The sequence below is a fragment of the Lepus europaeus genome, chromosome 11 (assembly GCF_033115175.1).
Source record: "Lepus europaeus isolate LE1 chromosome 11, mLepTim1.pri, whole genome shotgun sequence".
In the NCBI taxonomy this organism is placed as follows: domain Eukaryota; kingdom Metazoa; phylum Chordata; class Mammalia; order Lagomorpha; family Leporidae; genus Lepus; species Lepus europaeus.
This window is the reverse complement of record NC_084837.1, coordinates 30,148,893-30,162,397: the sequence shown is the minus strand read 5'-3', so window position 1 is coordinate 30,162,397 and position 13,505 is coordinate 30,148,893.

The window sequence follows — 13,505 nt, the reverse complement described above, 5'->3', positions numbered from 1 at the left end:
AATGTCTTCCACGCTATCCAGGTTCAGTGGATTGGAGGGAGTCTCTTTCCCAGCACCTCAGGGACAATTTCACTCAAATTTCCCATAGTTATATCAAAGTCAACATGTTCAAAATACAACTTTCAATCATTTTGTCTCCCTAACTCCTCACCTTCACCTCCCAGCCCCAAAAATCCCACTCTTAAATTGTCTCCTGTGCTACTGTTTATCCCAATAGAGTCTGTTTTTCCATTGCAAATCAGAAACCTAAAAGCCATGATGGATTTTCCCTGCTTCTTTCCTTCATTCTCCTATTCTAATAAATCTTTTTTTTTTTTTAATTTTTTGACAGGCAGAGTGGACAGTGAGAGAGAGAGAGACAGAGAGAAAGGTCTTCCTTTTTGCCGTTGGTTCACCCCACAATGGCCACTGCGGCCAGCGCACTGCGCTGATTTGTAGCCAGGAGCCAGGTGTTTCTCCTGGTCTCCCATGCGGGTGCAGGGCCCAAGCACTTGGGCCATCCTCCACTGCACTCCCGGGCCACAGCAGAGAACTAGCCTGGAAGAGGGGCAACCAGGACAGAATCCAGCGCCCCGACCGGGACTAGAACCCTGGGTGCCGGCACCACAGGCGGAGGATTAGCCTATTGAGCCGCGGCACCGGCCCATTCCCCTATTCTAAATAGCCATGAATTTCCTGTATATTTCTCAACTGTCACAGATGTCCTCAAGTCCTGAGTTGGTGGAGAGGTCTGGGAAATGACTATTTTTAATATACAGACTTTCAATCATTTCTGCTATTTTCAGCCCACCTCTCCACTTTTTTTTTTTTTTGACAGGCAGAGTGGACAGTGAGAGAGACAGAGAGAAAGGTCTTCCTTTGCCGTTGGTTCATTCACCCTCCAGTGGCCGCCACGGCCTGCGTGCTGCGGCCAGCGCACCGCGCTGATCCGAAGGCAGGAGCCAGGTGCTTCTCCTGGTCTCCCATGCGGGTGCAGGGCCCAAGGACTTGGGCCATCCTCCACTGCACTCCTGGGCCACAGCAGAGAGCTGGCCTGAAAGAGGGGCAACAGGGACAGAATGCGGCACCCAGACCGGGACTAGAACCCGAGTGCCAGTGCCGCCGGCAGAGGATTAGCCTATTGAGCCACGGGGCTGGCCTTAACTTTTTTTTCATGTGTACTTGGAGCCTCTCATTTCAAAAACTTTTGGTGATTTGAAATACAAAAAAGCTGTATTTCCTTTTAAAAAATTTTACTTTTTAAAAGATCTGTTTATTTATTTTTGAAAGTCAGAGTTAGAGAGACAGAGAGACCAGAGAGATAGTGAGAGAGCTTCTATCTGCTGGTTCACTCCACAAATAGCTGCTTTTCTTGGAGCTGGGCTGATCCAAAACCTGGAGACAGAAGCTTCTTCGAGGTCTCTCATATGTGAACGACAGGGGCCCAAACACCAGGGCCTTCTTCCATTGCTTTTCGCAGGCCATTAACAGGGAGCTGGATCAGAAATGGAGCAGCTGGAATACAAACTGGTGCCCATTGGCTCCCTTATGGGGTGCTAGCATCACAGGTGGCAGTTTACCTGCTTTGTGGCAATGCCAGGCCCAAGCTATACCTCTTATCAGCTTCCTTGTACCCAAAGGTTAGGTCTCTAATATCTACTATACTGGGTCAGTTTTCACTAAAGCGTTTCACTAGATACATCTCTTTCTGGTTAGGAAATGAAATTGCTCTCTGCTTTAAAGAGAGACACAATTTCTATCTTCTATGATTGTTTGCCATACAAACACGCTTGAAAAGATAGTCTAGAACAAAAGCTGTTAATGCTTCTTTATGAGCCATACAGAAACACGAGAGCATTGGAAAATTGTCTCCAAACAGTACAGAAGAGAGAGATGGAGGGTCAGTTCATGGATTAGCTCTTTTTAAAAAGAGGAGAGTTTTGTAAATTTCTGGTTGGTGAAGACCCTATATCTCTAACTTCAGGAACATACTGCAATGAAGTATTTATTATCTTCTAACTCATTTTCAGGAAATCTTCGTTCTATGAAGCAGAGTTTAAATTCTCAGAAAAGTACCATCCATGTTATAGCAGATAGGTCCTGTCATAAAGTACATTTTCTCTCATATTCCAGCATTAAAACATCTGTCAGTTTTAGTTTTGGTTTTTTTTTTTTTTTTTTTTTTTTTGACAGGCAGAGTGGATAGTGAGAGAGAGAGAGACAGAGAGAAAGGGCTTCCTTTTTGCCATTGGTTCACCCTCCAATGGCCGCTGCGGCCGGTGCATCTCGCTGATCCAAAGCCAGGAGCCAAGGTGCTTCTCCTGGTCTCCCATGCGGGTGCAGGGCCCAAGGACTTGGGCCATCCTCCATTGCACTCCCGGGCCACAGCAGAGAGCTGGCCTGGAAGAGGGGCAACCAGGATAGAATCCAGCGCCCCAACCGGGACTAGAACCTGGTGTGCCAGCGCCGCAAGGTGGAGGATTAGCCTGTTAAGCCACGGTGCCGGCCAGTTTTGGGTATTTTTATAAAAAAGATTTATTTTTATTTTATGTGAAATGCAGAGAGAGAGAGAGAGAGAGAGAGATTGATCTTCCATCTGCTGGTTCACTCCCCAAATGGCTACAATAGCTGTGCTGGGCCAGGCTGAAGCCAGGAGCCTGGAACTCCATCCAGGCCTCTCACATGAGTGACAGCGCCCCAAGTACTTGGGTCATCTTCTGCTGCGTTCCCAGACTCATTAGCAGGGAGTTGATTGGAAGTGGAGCAGCCAAGACTCAAAGTGGCACCCATATGTGATGCTGGCATCACAGGTGGTGGCTTGATCTGCTGCAGTACAGCACTGGTCACTAGTTTTGGATCTTAATGGAAGCTTTTGTCTTTTTTTTCTCTGAGTGTGACTTCATGGGTATTTAATAGGAAACTGGAAAAGGCTAGGTAGAAAGAATGAGTAAAAGCTTAACTGTCTTTTTCTTTGTGTACAAATTTGAACTTGAATTAACTTTCTAATTGTATTTCTAATTTTTAATTGTATGCAAAACTAACAAAGATAAAATGTTCACAATGTGGATAGCAATGTAGTTTATGGTAAAAATGACTATGCTTTGTGGATTCATCTTTCCTAAATAATTTAGTATGTCTTTTGTGGGTACCTGGAATCTATGCTCATGAATACTGTTTGAGCTTCTAACTCAGAATGACTATTGTATATCATGTCCGTATGTGTTGTGATCTCTTCCTGTTTAGCTCTTATCTGGGAGTGACAAAGTAGGGGTCTCAATAACCTCATTTACTCGGAATACTTCTGATAATGCTGTCAAGTATTATATAATTTTTAAGTGGATAAATGGAAATGTTTTTAATAGGAAGTGGCAAAACCTAATCCAAACTGGCTTAAATAGAAAAGGAACAATTAGTTCATGTAACTAAGAAGGGTTATTATTAGGTTCAGATGCAACTTGACCAGGACCTGGTTTTATCTTGACTCTGTTTATTCTGTGATTGATTAAAGCCCAGGTTACCTATTCTATCCATAGGGCCAATGATAAAGCACCTAGAATTATCAAAAACTGAGGCTAGGAATGGATTGGGTTCCAAAAACAAAATTGGATTATTTAAGCCCCAAACAGGAGAAGGATTACTATGAAAGCAATCAGAAGTATTCAGAATAAATTAGGTTATTGAGACCCCTACTTTGTTCTGATGTATCCATCCTAGAGTCTTAAGTTTGTTGTAGGATGCCATTCTTACAAAAAGAAGAGCAGAAAGTTGAAGAGGAGAAAAGAATAAATATAAATCGATAGTCAAAGTGAAAAGATACTCAAATGTTCATGACAATTAAATAAGTAAAAATAGGGGCCAGCATTGTGGTGTAGCAGGTTAAGCCTCTGCCAGAGATGCTGGCATCCCATATGGGCACCTATATGGGTGCCTCTGCTTCTCTGTAACTCTGCCTATCAAATAAATAAAGAAATATATATTTTTTAAAAAGTATAGTCAAATAAGTGAGAGTATAGTATACTTAATTGTGTACTTTAACTTGTTTTGCTTTTTAACCCTTTAAAATTTTTTTAAATATATTTCAAAGGCAGAGAAATAGCGACAGACAGATGAAGATCTTCCATCCATTGGTTTATTCCCCAAACACCCTCAGTAGCTGGGGACGGGCCAAGCCTAAGCCAGGAACTCCATCCTGGTCTCTCAAAAAGGTAACAGGGGTCCAAGTATTTGAACAATCACCAACTACCTTCCTAGGCACATTAGCACAAAACTGGATCAGAAGCAAATCAGTCGGGACTCCATCCAATACTGTGACATGGGATGCCAGCTTCGCAAACAGTAGTTTAACCCACCATAACATGTACTATATTATTGTTCTTTTTACATATTTTTGTAAAGTTTTTTTTTTATTTTTTTTTTATTTGAAAGGTAGAGTTACAGAGAGAGGAGGACAGACAGAGACAGAGAATTTTCCATCCACTGGTTCATTCACCAAATGGCCCCAAGAGCCTGGTGTTGGGTCAGGCTGAAGCCAGGAGCCAGGAGCTTCTTCTGGGTCTCCCATGTGGGTTCAGGGTCCCAAGGACTTGAGTCATCTTCTACTGCTTTCCCAGGCTATAGCAGAGAGCTGGATGGAAAGTGGAGCAGCCGGGACTTGAACTGGTGCCCATATGGGATGCCAGCATGGCAGACGGCAGCTTTACCTGCTACACCACAGCACCAGCCCCTTGAATGTACTTTTAATGAATTTTTTCTTTTAATGCATTTTAATAGTCTGAAAGATATCATTTGATTTACCCAAGAGCTCCTGGGGGTAAATCCAACTTAAAATTCTTTTATGTCAAAAGGATCTTTGTTTTAAATACAGAGTTAGCTCATAGTATAAACATTTTTTTTTTCGAAAGCCAGAGAGGTTTTAGGCAATTCAATGAGACCTGAACACTGTCAGCCTTTTCTTTTACTCTTTCATGTTTTTCTCTTATTTCAGCTCCATTCTCTCTCTCTCTCTCTTTTTTTTTTTGACAGGCAGAGTGGACAATGAGAGAGAGAGACAGAGAGAAGGGTCCTCCTTTGCCGTAGGTTCACCCTCCAATGGCCGCCGCGGCCGGCGCACTGTGGCCGGCGCACCGCGCTGATCTGATAGCAGGAGCCAGGTGCTTCTCCTGGTCTCCCATGGGGTGCAGGGCCCAAGCATTTGGGCCATCCTCCACTGCACTCCTGGGCCATAGCAGAGAGCTGGCCTGAAAGAGGGGCAACCGGGACAGAATCCGGCACCCCGACCGGGACTAGAACCCAGTGTGCCGGCGCCGCAAGGCGGAGGATTAGCCTGTTGAGCCACGGCACCGGCCTCCATTCACTTTTATTGTACATAGAATTTATCCATATTATGATGAATATGGCTGTTAACTACTTCTATAATACTTACTACATGACTCTAAAAAGGAAAAAAATCCACTCTCAAAAATACAATTTTGATTTTTTCAGTTCAGAAACAAATCTCCAAGGGTGCGGCACCATGCCACAGACCACCTGCAGTGCCGGCATCACAAATGGGTGCTGGCTCGAGTCCTGGCTACTCCACTTCCAATCCAGCTCTCTGCTATGGCCTGGGAAAGCAGAAGATGGCCCAAATCCTTGGGTACCTGCACCTCCGTGAGAGACCTGGAAGAAACTCCTGGCTCCTGGCTTTGGATTGGCTCAGCTCTAGCCATTGCGGCAATGTGGCCAGTTGGAGAGTGAACCAGTGGATGTAAGACCTCTCTCTCTCTCTCTGCGTAACTTTGACTTTCAAGTAAATAAATAAATCTTTTTTTAAATATTTATTTATTTATTTATTTATTTATTTATTTATTTTGACAGGCAGAGTTAGACAGTGAGAGAGAGAGAGAAAGGTCTTCTTTTCTGTTGGTTCACCACTCAAATGGCCGCCACGGTCGGCATGCTGTGCCAATCCGAAGCCAGGAGCCAGGTGCTTCCTCCTGGTCTCCCATGTGGGTGCAGGGCCCAAGCACTTGGGCCATCCTCCACTGCCTTCCCAGGCCACAGTAGAGAGCTGGACTGGAAGAGGAGCAACTGGGACAGAATCTGGCGCCCCAACTGGGACTAGAAGCCGGGGTGCCAGCGCCACAGGCGGAGGATTAGCCAAGTGAGCCGTGGTGCTGGCCAATAAATAAATCTTTTTTAAAAAAAGAAAAAATCCACATTGCTTAAAATGTACATGCAATTAAGAAAATAATGTTATTGCTTTACATTTTTTATTCTACTTTCCTTTTTAATCTTTGTTATGCATCTAAACATCAAATAAGGAAATTGAATATTTCATAGCATTATTGTAGCTAGCTCTTTATTATCTATGTAGAGCTCTTAATTATCTATGGAGTTATCTATCTATATATGTTTTGGGAGCTATTTCTTGCTGTCAACTTGTCTTTTTTTTTTTTTTTTAAGGATTCATTTATTTATTTACTTGAAAGTCACAGTTACAGAAAGAGCAAGGGAGAGACAGAGCTCAGAGAGAGAATTTTCCTTCCACTGGTTCACTCCTCAGATGTCTGCAACAGCCAGGGTTGGGCCAAGCTGAAGCCAGGAGCCTGGCACCTCATTAGTGTCTTCCACGAGGGTGGCAGGGGCCCAAGCATTTGGGCCATCTTCTGCTACTTTTTTTTTTTTTTTTTTTTTTTAAGTAGGGAACTGGATTAGGTGAAGCCAAGCAGCAGGGACACAAACTGACACCCATATAGGATGCTGGCATTGTAAGCAGTACCTTAACCTGCTGTGCCACAACGCTGCCCTCCCACTTGTCTTTTTGATTAGAGAAACTTAATCTTGAAGCAAGGAAATAGAATTGCAGTTGAGTTGTTTATCCCCAAAACTGTAATATACCCAGCTAAAAATTTATATTTCCCAATCTTATTTCTTGGTAGATGTGACTTGCAGACTAATTTCAATGGAAGGCTTGTGTGGGGCTTCTGAAAAGGCTCTTAACTGGAATAGATTTAGTTGGGAGAAGACTCACTGGCCTTTTCTGCTATTTGGAATATGAATGTAATAACTAGAGTTTAGCAGTCATTCTTGTTCATGAGGTGACTTTGAGGATGAAAGATGGTCACTAAAGATGATGGCGAACATAGGATGAGCCAGTGACCCTGGTGCTTTTGTGGAGCCATCGTATCTGCTTTCTGTCCTTACAGGAGAGAACAAATCCTTGTGTACATGTCTGTTTATTCAGTTTCTGATCAAATAGGTGTTTGTGTTTAGTGTTGTTACCTCCTTTGCATTGAGGATTGCATTGAGAATAATTTGTGGGTGAAGGAATGAGAGTATGGCACAAGATATCCCATTACCTCATAATCAACTTAACTTGCTTCCAGAGAGTAGTCTTAGTTTAAGAAGAAGGGTAAGTGTAATAATAGGTAATATATGTTCTGTGTTTATTCAAGTGCTTCACATGAAAGTTAATCTTGACAACCTCATATGGGGCTACTATTTACTCATTTTTTAAAAAAATATATTTATTTATTTGAATGGCAGAGTGGCAGAGAGAGAGAGAGAGAGAGAGAGATAGAGGAAAACACAGCAAGTGAGAGAGAGAGAGAGATTTTCCATCAGTTGGTTCACTCTATAAATGGCCACAATGGCTGGATCTGGGCTGGTCTGAGGAGCCAGGAGGTTCTTCCAGGTCTCCCATGTGGGTGCAGGGGACCAAGCACTTGGGTAATTTCCCACTGCTTTCCCAGGTACCTTAGTAGGGAATTGGATGGGAAGTGAAGCAGCTGGGACTCAAACAGGCACCCATATTGGATGCCAGCATCACAAGTGGCGGCTTTATCTGGTATATCACAATGCCTGCCCCTGTGCGCTCATTTTTGCAGATGTGGAAATGGGGCACAGAGATCGCAGAGCTGATCAAGCTTGGCTTCTAGCAGTATGTTCTGCAAACAGAGTTCTTGTATGGAGCATTCTGAAAGCAAATGATTGTATAATATTCTTGTCCTAAGACCTAAGTCTGTAATATACTTTTTACTTGGAAAATTGAAGTTATTTGAGTCATTAATATCTTAATAAAATTACAGTAGTTCTGGGCCAGCGCTGTGGCGCAGTGGGTTAAAGCCCTGGCCTGAAGTGCCGGCATCCCATATGGGCGCTGGTTCTAGTCCCTGCTGCTCCTCTTCTGATCCAGCTCTCTGCTATGGCCAGGGAAAGCAGTAGAAGATGGCTCAAGTCCTTGGGCCCCTGTACCCATGTGGGAGACCTGGAAGAAGCTCCTGGCTCTTGGCTTTGGATTGGCACAGCTCCGGCTGTTGCGCCCATCTGGGGAGTGCACCAGCGGAGGTAAGACCTTTCTCTCTGTCTCTATCTCTCTCTGTTAACTCTGTCTTTCAAATAAATAAAATAAATCTTTTTAAAAAAGTACAATAGTTTTTATAATTTTATATGTAATTTCAGTGATTATTCTAAAAGAGTAAAATCATCCAAACTTGTGATGTAGCTTAGTTGGCAATGACTACATTTTGGTCATCATTTATATATAGAAAGAAAAACTCTATTATTTTATATAATGTGTATGCTTTAAAGTATGTTTGACTCATTTTCATATTAAGTAGCTGTTCTATTTTTCTTCATTTACTCATTTATTTCAAATGACCTAAGATATTTATCTTTGTTCAAGGTGATTTTTTAAAAAAGATTTATATATTTCAAAGACAGAGTGACACTGGGGAGGAGAGACAGAGGGAAGTATTTTGATGTCACTTCTTTTTGCAAAGCTTGCATTCTGTGATAGAATAAAGCCATTGCTTGGCCCAACTCAGGACAATTTAATGGACAATGTTTCCTCTAGAGCTTTTTGCCACATTAGCTGAGGCTTTGTTGGACCTACATCACAATTCAATTTATTTCTTTGACATATCCTGCTTTTCCACCCTCCCCTCTTTTTATTATTATTATTTTTTTTTACAAAAAAGATTATTTATTTATTTGAAAGGTAGAATGACACACACATAGAAAGAGATGAAGAGACAGAGTGAGAGATCTTCTATTTTCTGATTCACTCCCTAAATAGCCACAACAGCTAGGGTTGGATTAAGGCCCAAGCCAGAAGCTGGGAACTCCATCTGGGTCTCTCACAAGGATAACAGAGGCTCAAGTACTTGGGCCATCATCTACTGTTTTCTCCCACATATTTGTAGGGAGCTGGAATGGAAGCAGAGCAGCTGGAATTTTAACTGGTACTTCTATATGGTATATCAGCATTGTAAGTGGTAGCTTACCATGCTGTGCTATAGTGCTTGCCTCTGTTTTGTAAACATTTATTTATTTAAGAGGCAAAGAGATAAACAAAGAGAGAGAATTTCTTTTCATTGATTCACTCCCTGAATGCTTGCAATGGTTGGGAGTGGGTGAATGGGTAGAGCAAAGTGGGATGTTTGAAACTCAATGGAAGTCTCTCATGTGGATGGCATCACTCCCTGAATGCTTGCAATGGTTGGGAGTGGTGAATGGGTAGAGCAAAGTGGGACATTTGAAACTCAATGGAAGTCTCTCTTGTGGATGGCAGGAATTCAACCATTTGAGCCATTACTGCTGCTTCCCCAGGGTTTGAACTTTCCTAGGAGCTCTCCTAGGCCTCCAACTCAGGCACTCTGATATGGAATGCAGACATCTTAGCTGGCACCTAAATCATTAGGCCAAGTGCTTCTTCCCCTTACCCACTTCTCTTTCATAAGTGTTGATCCATAATACACATTTTATACATCAAATTCTCTATTTTCATCTGCTTCTAGAAAACTGCTGATAATTGGTATTGGGAGTAGGCTGAAAAAGGAGCTGATAGTATAGGTTTTTAGAGCTGGATTGTTGGCTATGTAGGAGATAGTGTGAAACCCAAACAACTCCAGGCAAATGTCCACTGGTAAGCTTTTACCCTTAGTGAATTGGGAGGGTGAATTGGTAGAGGAGAAACAACCAATGGGTGGAATGTAGTAGACTTTTGGGACTTACAGGGAAAAGAATGGGTACATAAAGATAATCAAGATTGGATAGTTATTACTATCCAATAGCATAATCCAATGGACTGACCTAATACCTGTTTTTGTAAATATTTTTTTTGGAGGAATACAGCCATGCCTATTTATTTAAGTACTGTCTGGGGCTGCTTTTGTGCTACCATGGCAGAGTTAAGTGGTTGCTATAGAGTTAAGCGGTTGACTGTATGGTTTACAGAGTTAAAAATATTTATGATTTTTGCCTTTTACTGAAAAAGAGTTTGCCAACCCCTGGTTGGGTGCTGGAGTGCTAGTCCCTATCATATCTTCATTTAATTTACCTGGTACCTACAGAATTCAGGTACCTGCAGAATTCAGTGGATCTTCAGGAAGTGACTGGAAACTCACATAAGCTCAGTTAAATGGTATTTTTTGAGTATATCACTGCACATGATGAAAAATCTTTGCTAAAATATTTAAATTAGAATAAATAATTAAATATAATAAAATAAAATAATTAAATGTAATAAAATAATTAAACTAAAATAATTAATTTGACCTTATGTATGTGGCAAGTGACCACTGAGTCAGAAAATGCAATCTTTTCTATTCCAATTAGATAAAAGAATAAGCAATAGGTTCATATTAATATGGAATAGATAGTACTATTCACTTACAGGTTTTTCCCAGGGAGATTTTTAACTATTTTTCCTTCTGTAATATTATAATATGTAGAGATCTAGAACATCTTGACATTTGGCATTACACTGTTAAGTTACTTTGGTGACATTATGTTGACTGATTTGGATTTGTAAAAGATGGCTAGCACAATGCGGGTATTGGTAAGACATGTCCTCTGAGTGTTAGAGATAAACTGTATAAATGTTTAAGTGCTTGCCACATCTATAAATGTTTTAGGGACATATTGAGCAGGTGTATGGCTGGATATCTCCTCCAAAGTAGAAGACAAATTATTGCATTCTGTATTTTCTATGCTAAAAAGAATCAGAATATGTGGTGTTCCTCTGAGTTCCAGAGACAGCATAATTTTCTACCTAGGGATACTTCTTCAGTGAATATACTGAGTGACACAAAAGACTGCTATCTTTAAATGGGATGTAGAATAGGAAAGAGCTAGTGACAGGTTCAGGCTGTGGTGCAAGCAGCCTGCTACATGGATCATAAAATTTGACAGGTTCTATGATATTAAAGGTGTTAACAGTAAGACAAGATGCTGTGTGAAGTTTATGGAAAGTACCAGTGGGCAAATCATGTTATTCCTTTGGGTTCTGGAGCAAAGCAATACCATTTTCTGTAGCGAACTATATGCGTTTTGGTGTGCTTCTTCACTCTGGTGGAGACAGGATGAATGCCCCTGGAACACAGACTGATTATATATATAAAAATTCCCACCATGAGCTGAATCCTGTAAAACTGGCCAAACAATGTCAGACAGACCAACTGATACTATGTTGCAAGGTAGAATTTGTACATTTGTGATCAAGTACAAACATGCACTGGATGGCACAAACAAGTTCCATGAATAGGTATCATAGGCCCCAATTAGCACCTATCGCTACCCTTCTTTCTGTTCCTCTGTTTCTATGGAGGATTCCAACTGAAGGATAAGGGGGAAAGGTCAAGCTTGTTTTATGGATGGATCAGCCCCACCCATAGATTGGTTTGAAAGAGAGAAGGTCCTAGGAACCATATTCTGCCCTATCCTTTGTACAAACCCATTTCTCTTTAATCTTACTGACACATTTCTCACCCCCACCTCCAACCATAGTTCCTGCCTCATTATCTTTTAAAACCATTAACCTTTCAAAAAGTTTTATGGAATCTACTTATTTGCCTCTTTTAAGAATTATTACCCATAACTTTGTCAAGTTTCCTCCTTTTTAGAGAGGGGACCTTATTCAACATGCAGATTAGTTACCATTCTGACCCAAGAACTGTACATCATTGTCTCAGCTCATGATTCTATTGGCATAATTTTTTTCTGGAAATATTGGGTAGTTTCATAAGATTTAGCTTCTCCTTTACGATTTTTTTTTTGACAGGCAGAGTGGACAGTGAGAGAGAGACAGAGAGAAAGGTCTTCCTTTTGCCGTTGGTTCACCCTCCAATGGCCGCCGCGGTAGCGCGCTGCGGCCGGCGCACCGCGCTGTTCCGATGGCAGGAGTCAGGTGCTTCTCCTGGTCTCCCATGGGGTGCAGGGCCTAAGCACTTGGGCCATCCTCCACTGCACTCCCTGGCCACAGCAGAGAGCTGGCCTGGAAGAGGGGCAACCGGGACAGGATCGGTGCCCCGACCGGGACTAGAACCCGGTGTGCCGGCGCCGCAAGGCGGAGGATTAGCCTGTTGAGCCATGGCGCCGGCTCTCCTTTACGATTTTATATTTGGCAATTAAATGAATAATATTAACCTCAAACCAAGAAATGCTTATTAAACATGATAACTCATTAAGAAAAAGAAACATTGTTTAGGGTGTTTTAAAATGTTTTATTTTTTTGCTAGAGCAGTGAGGACTCCAACTTTACCCAGTGTTACAGATGGCAGCTTAACTTGCTGAACCACAGCACTGGCCCCAGATAACAGCTTCATAACCCACTGTACCAAATGCCTGCTGTTATTTAGGATCTTTCTTGAGGGTGAAAGGAAATGGTTTCTAGAAAGACAAAATAGGTTGGAACTTTATGATGAAGCTGTTATATGCAAAAACATAAATGTAGAGAAAAAGAGAGGACATTACTTATAGAAACAAAGAAAGTAGACCTTAAAATCAGAAAGAAGTCTGTGTGCTTGGGTCTCTTCCATTCTTGGTCCTTCTACATAGACACTGTAGGAGAAATGATGACACCTCCCTAAACAGGTACATATCTTTTTTATTGTTATTATTTTCTGCCATTTCCTTTCTAGCTTTACTTGAAAATACCATGACATTTAAATTCTCTTGTAAAGCAGTTCTTGTTTGCTGAGGAGATAATTTGAGCCCATTATTACTATTATTATTTTGCTATACCACAAGCATTTTCCCTGTATAAATGTGATCAGAAAGATTTGTGAAGGAAGTTTCTCACAGAGATATTTTAAAATAAAAGATTTGCTTAAAGAATTTACCAGAACTGAGAAAATGCACTGTAACTTGACAGTTTTCCACTAGATGGCAAGCATCCTCTTTCAGTTTCTCAGGATTATGGAGCTAAAAAACTGCTGCTATTTAAAACTTACATCTTTGCATAAAACAGCTGCACTTGTATCAAAAAATGATAAAGGCACTGATTCACAAATTTGCCAAATTTGGAATCATGTTAGTCAAAATGAAATTGAAGGTATATTGTGGTGTTTGAAAGTTTTACTGAAAGAATATATATTTATTATTAATTTAACAAACACTAAGGTCCTCATTTGAATTTGTACCTTCAGAGAAAGGTACCTCCTTCTTTTTTTTTTTTTTAAAGATTTTATTTATTTATTTGAGAGGTAGAGTTACAGACAGTTGGATCACTCCCCAATGGCCACTATGGGCGGAGCTGTGTTGAT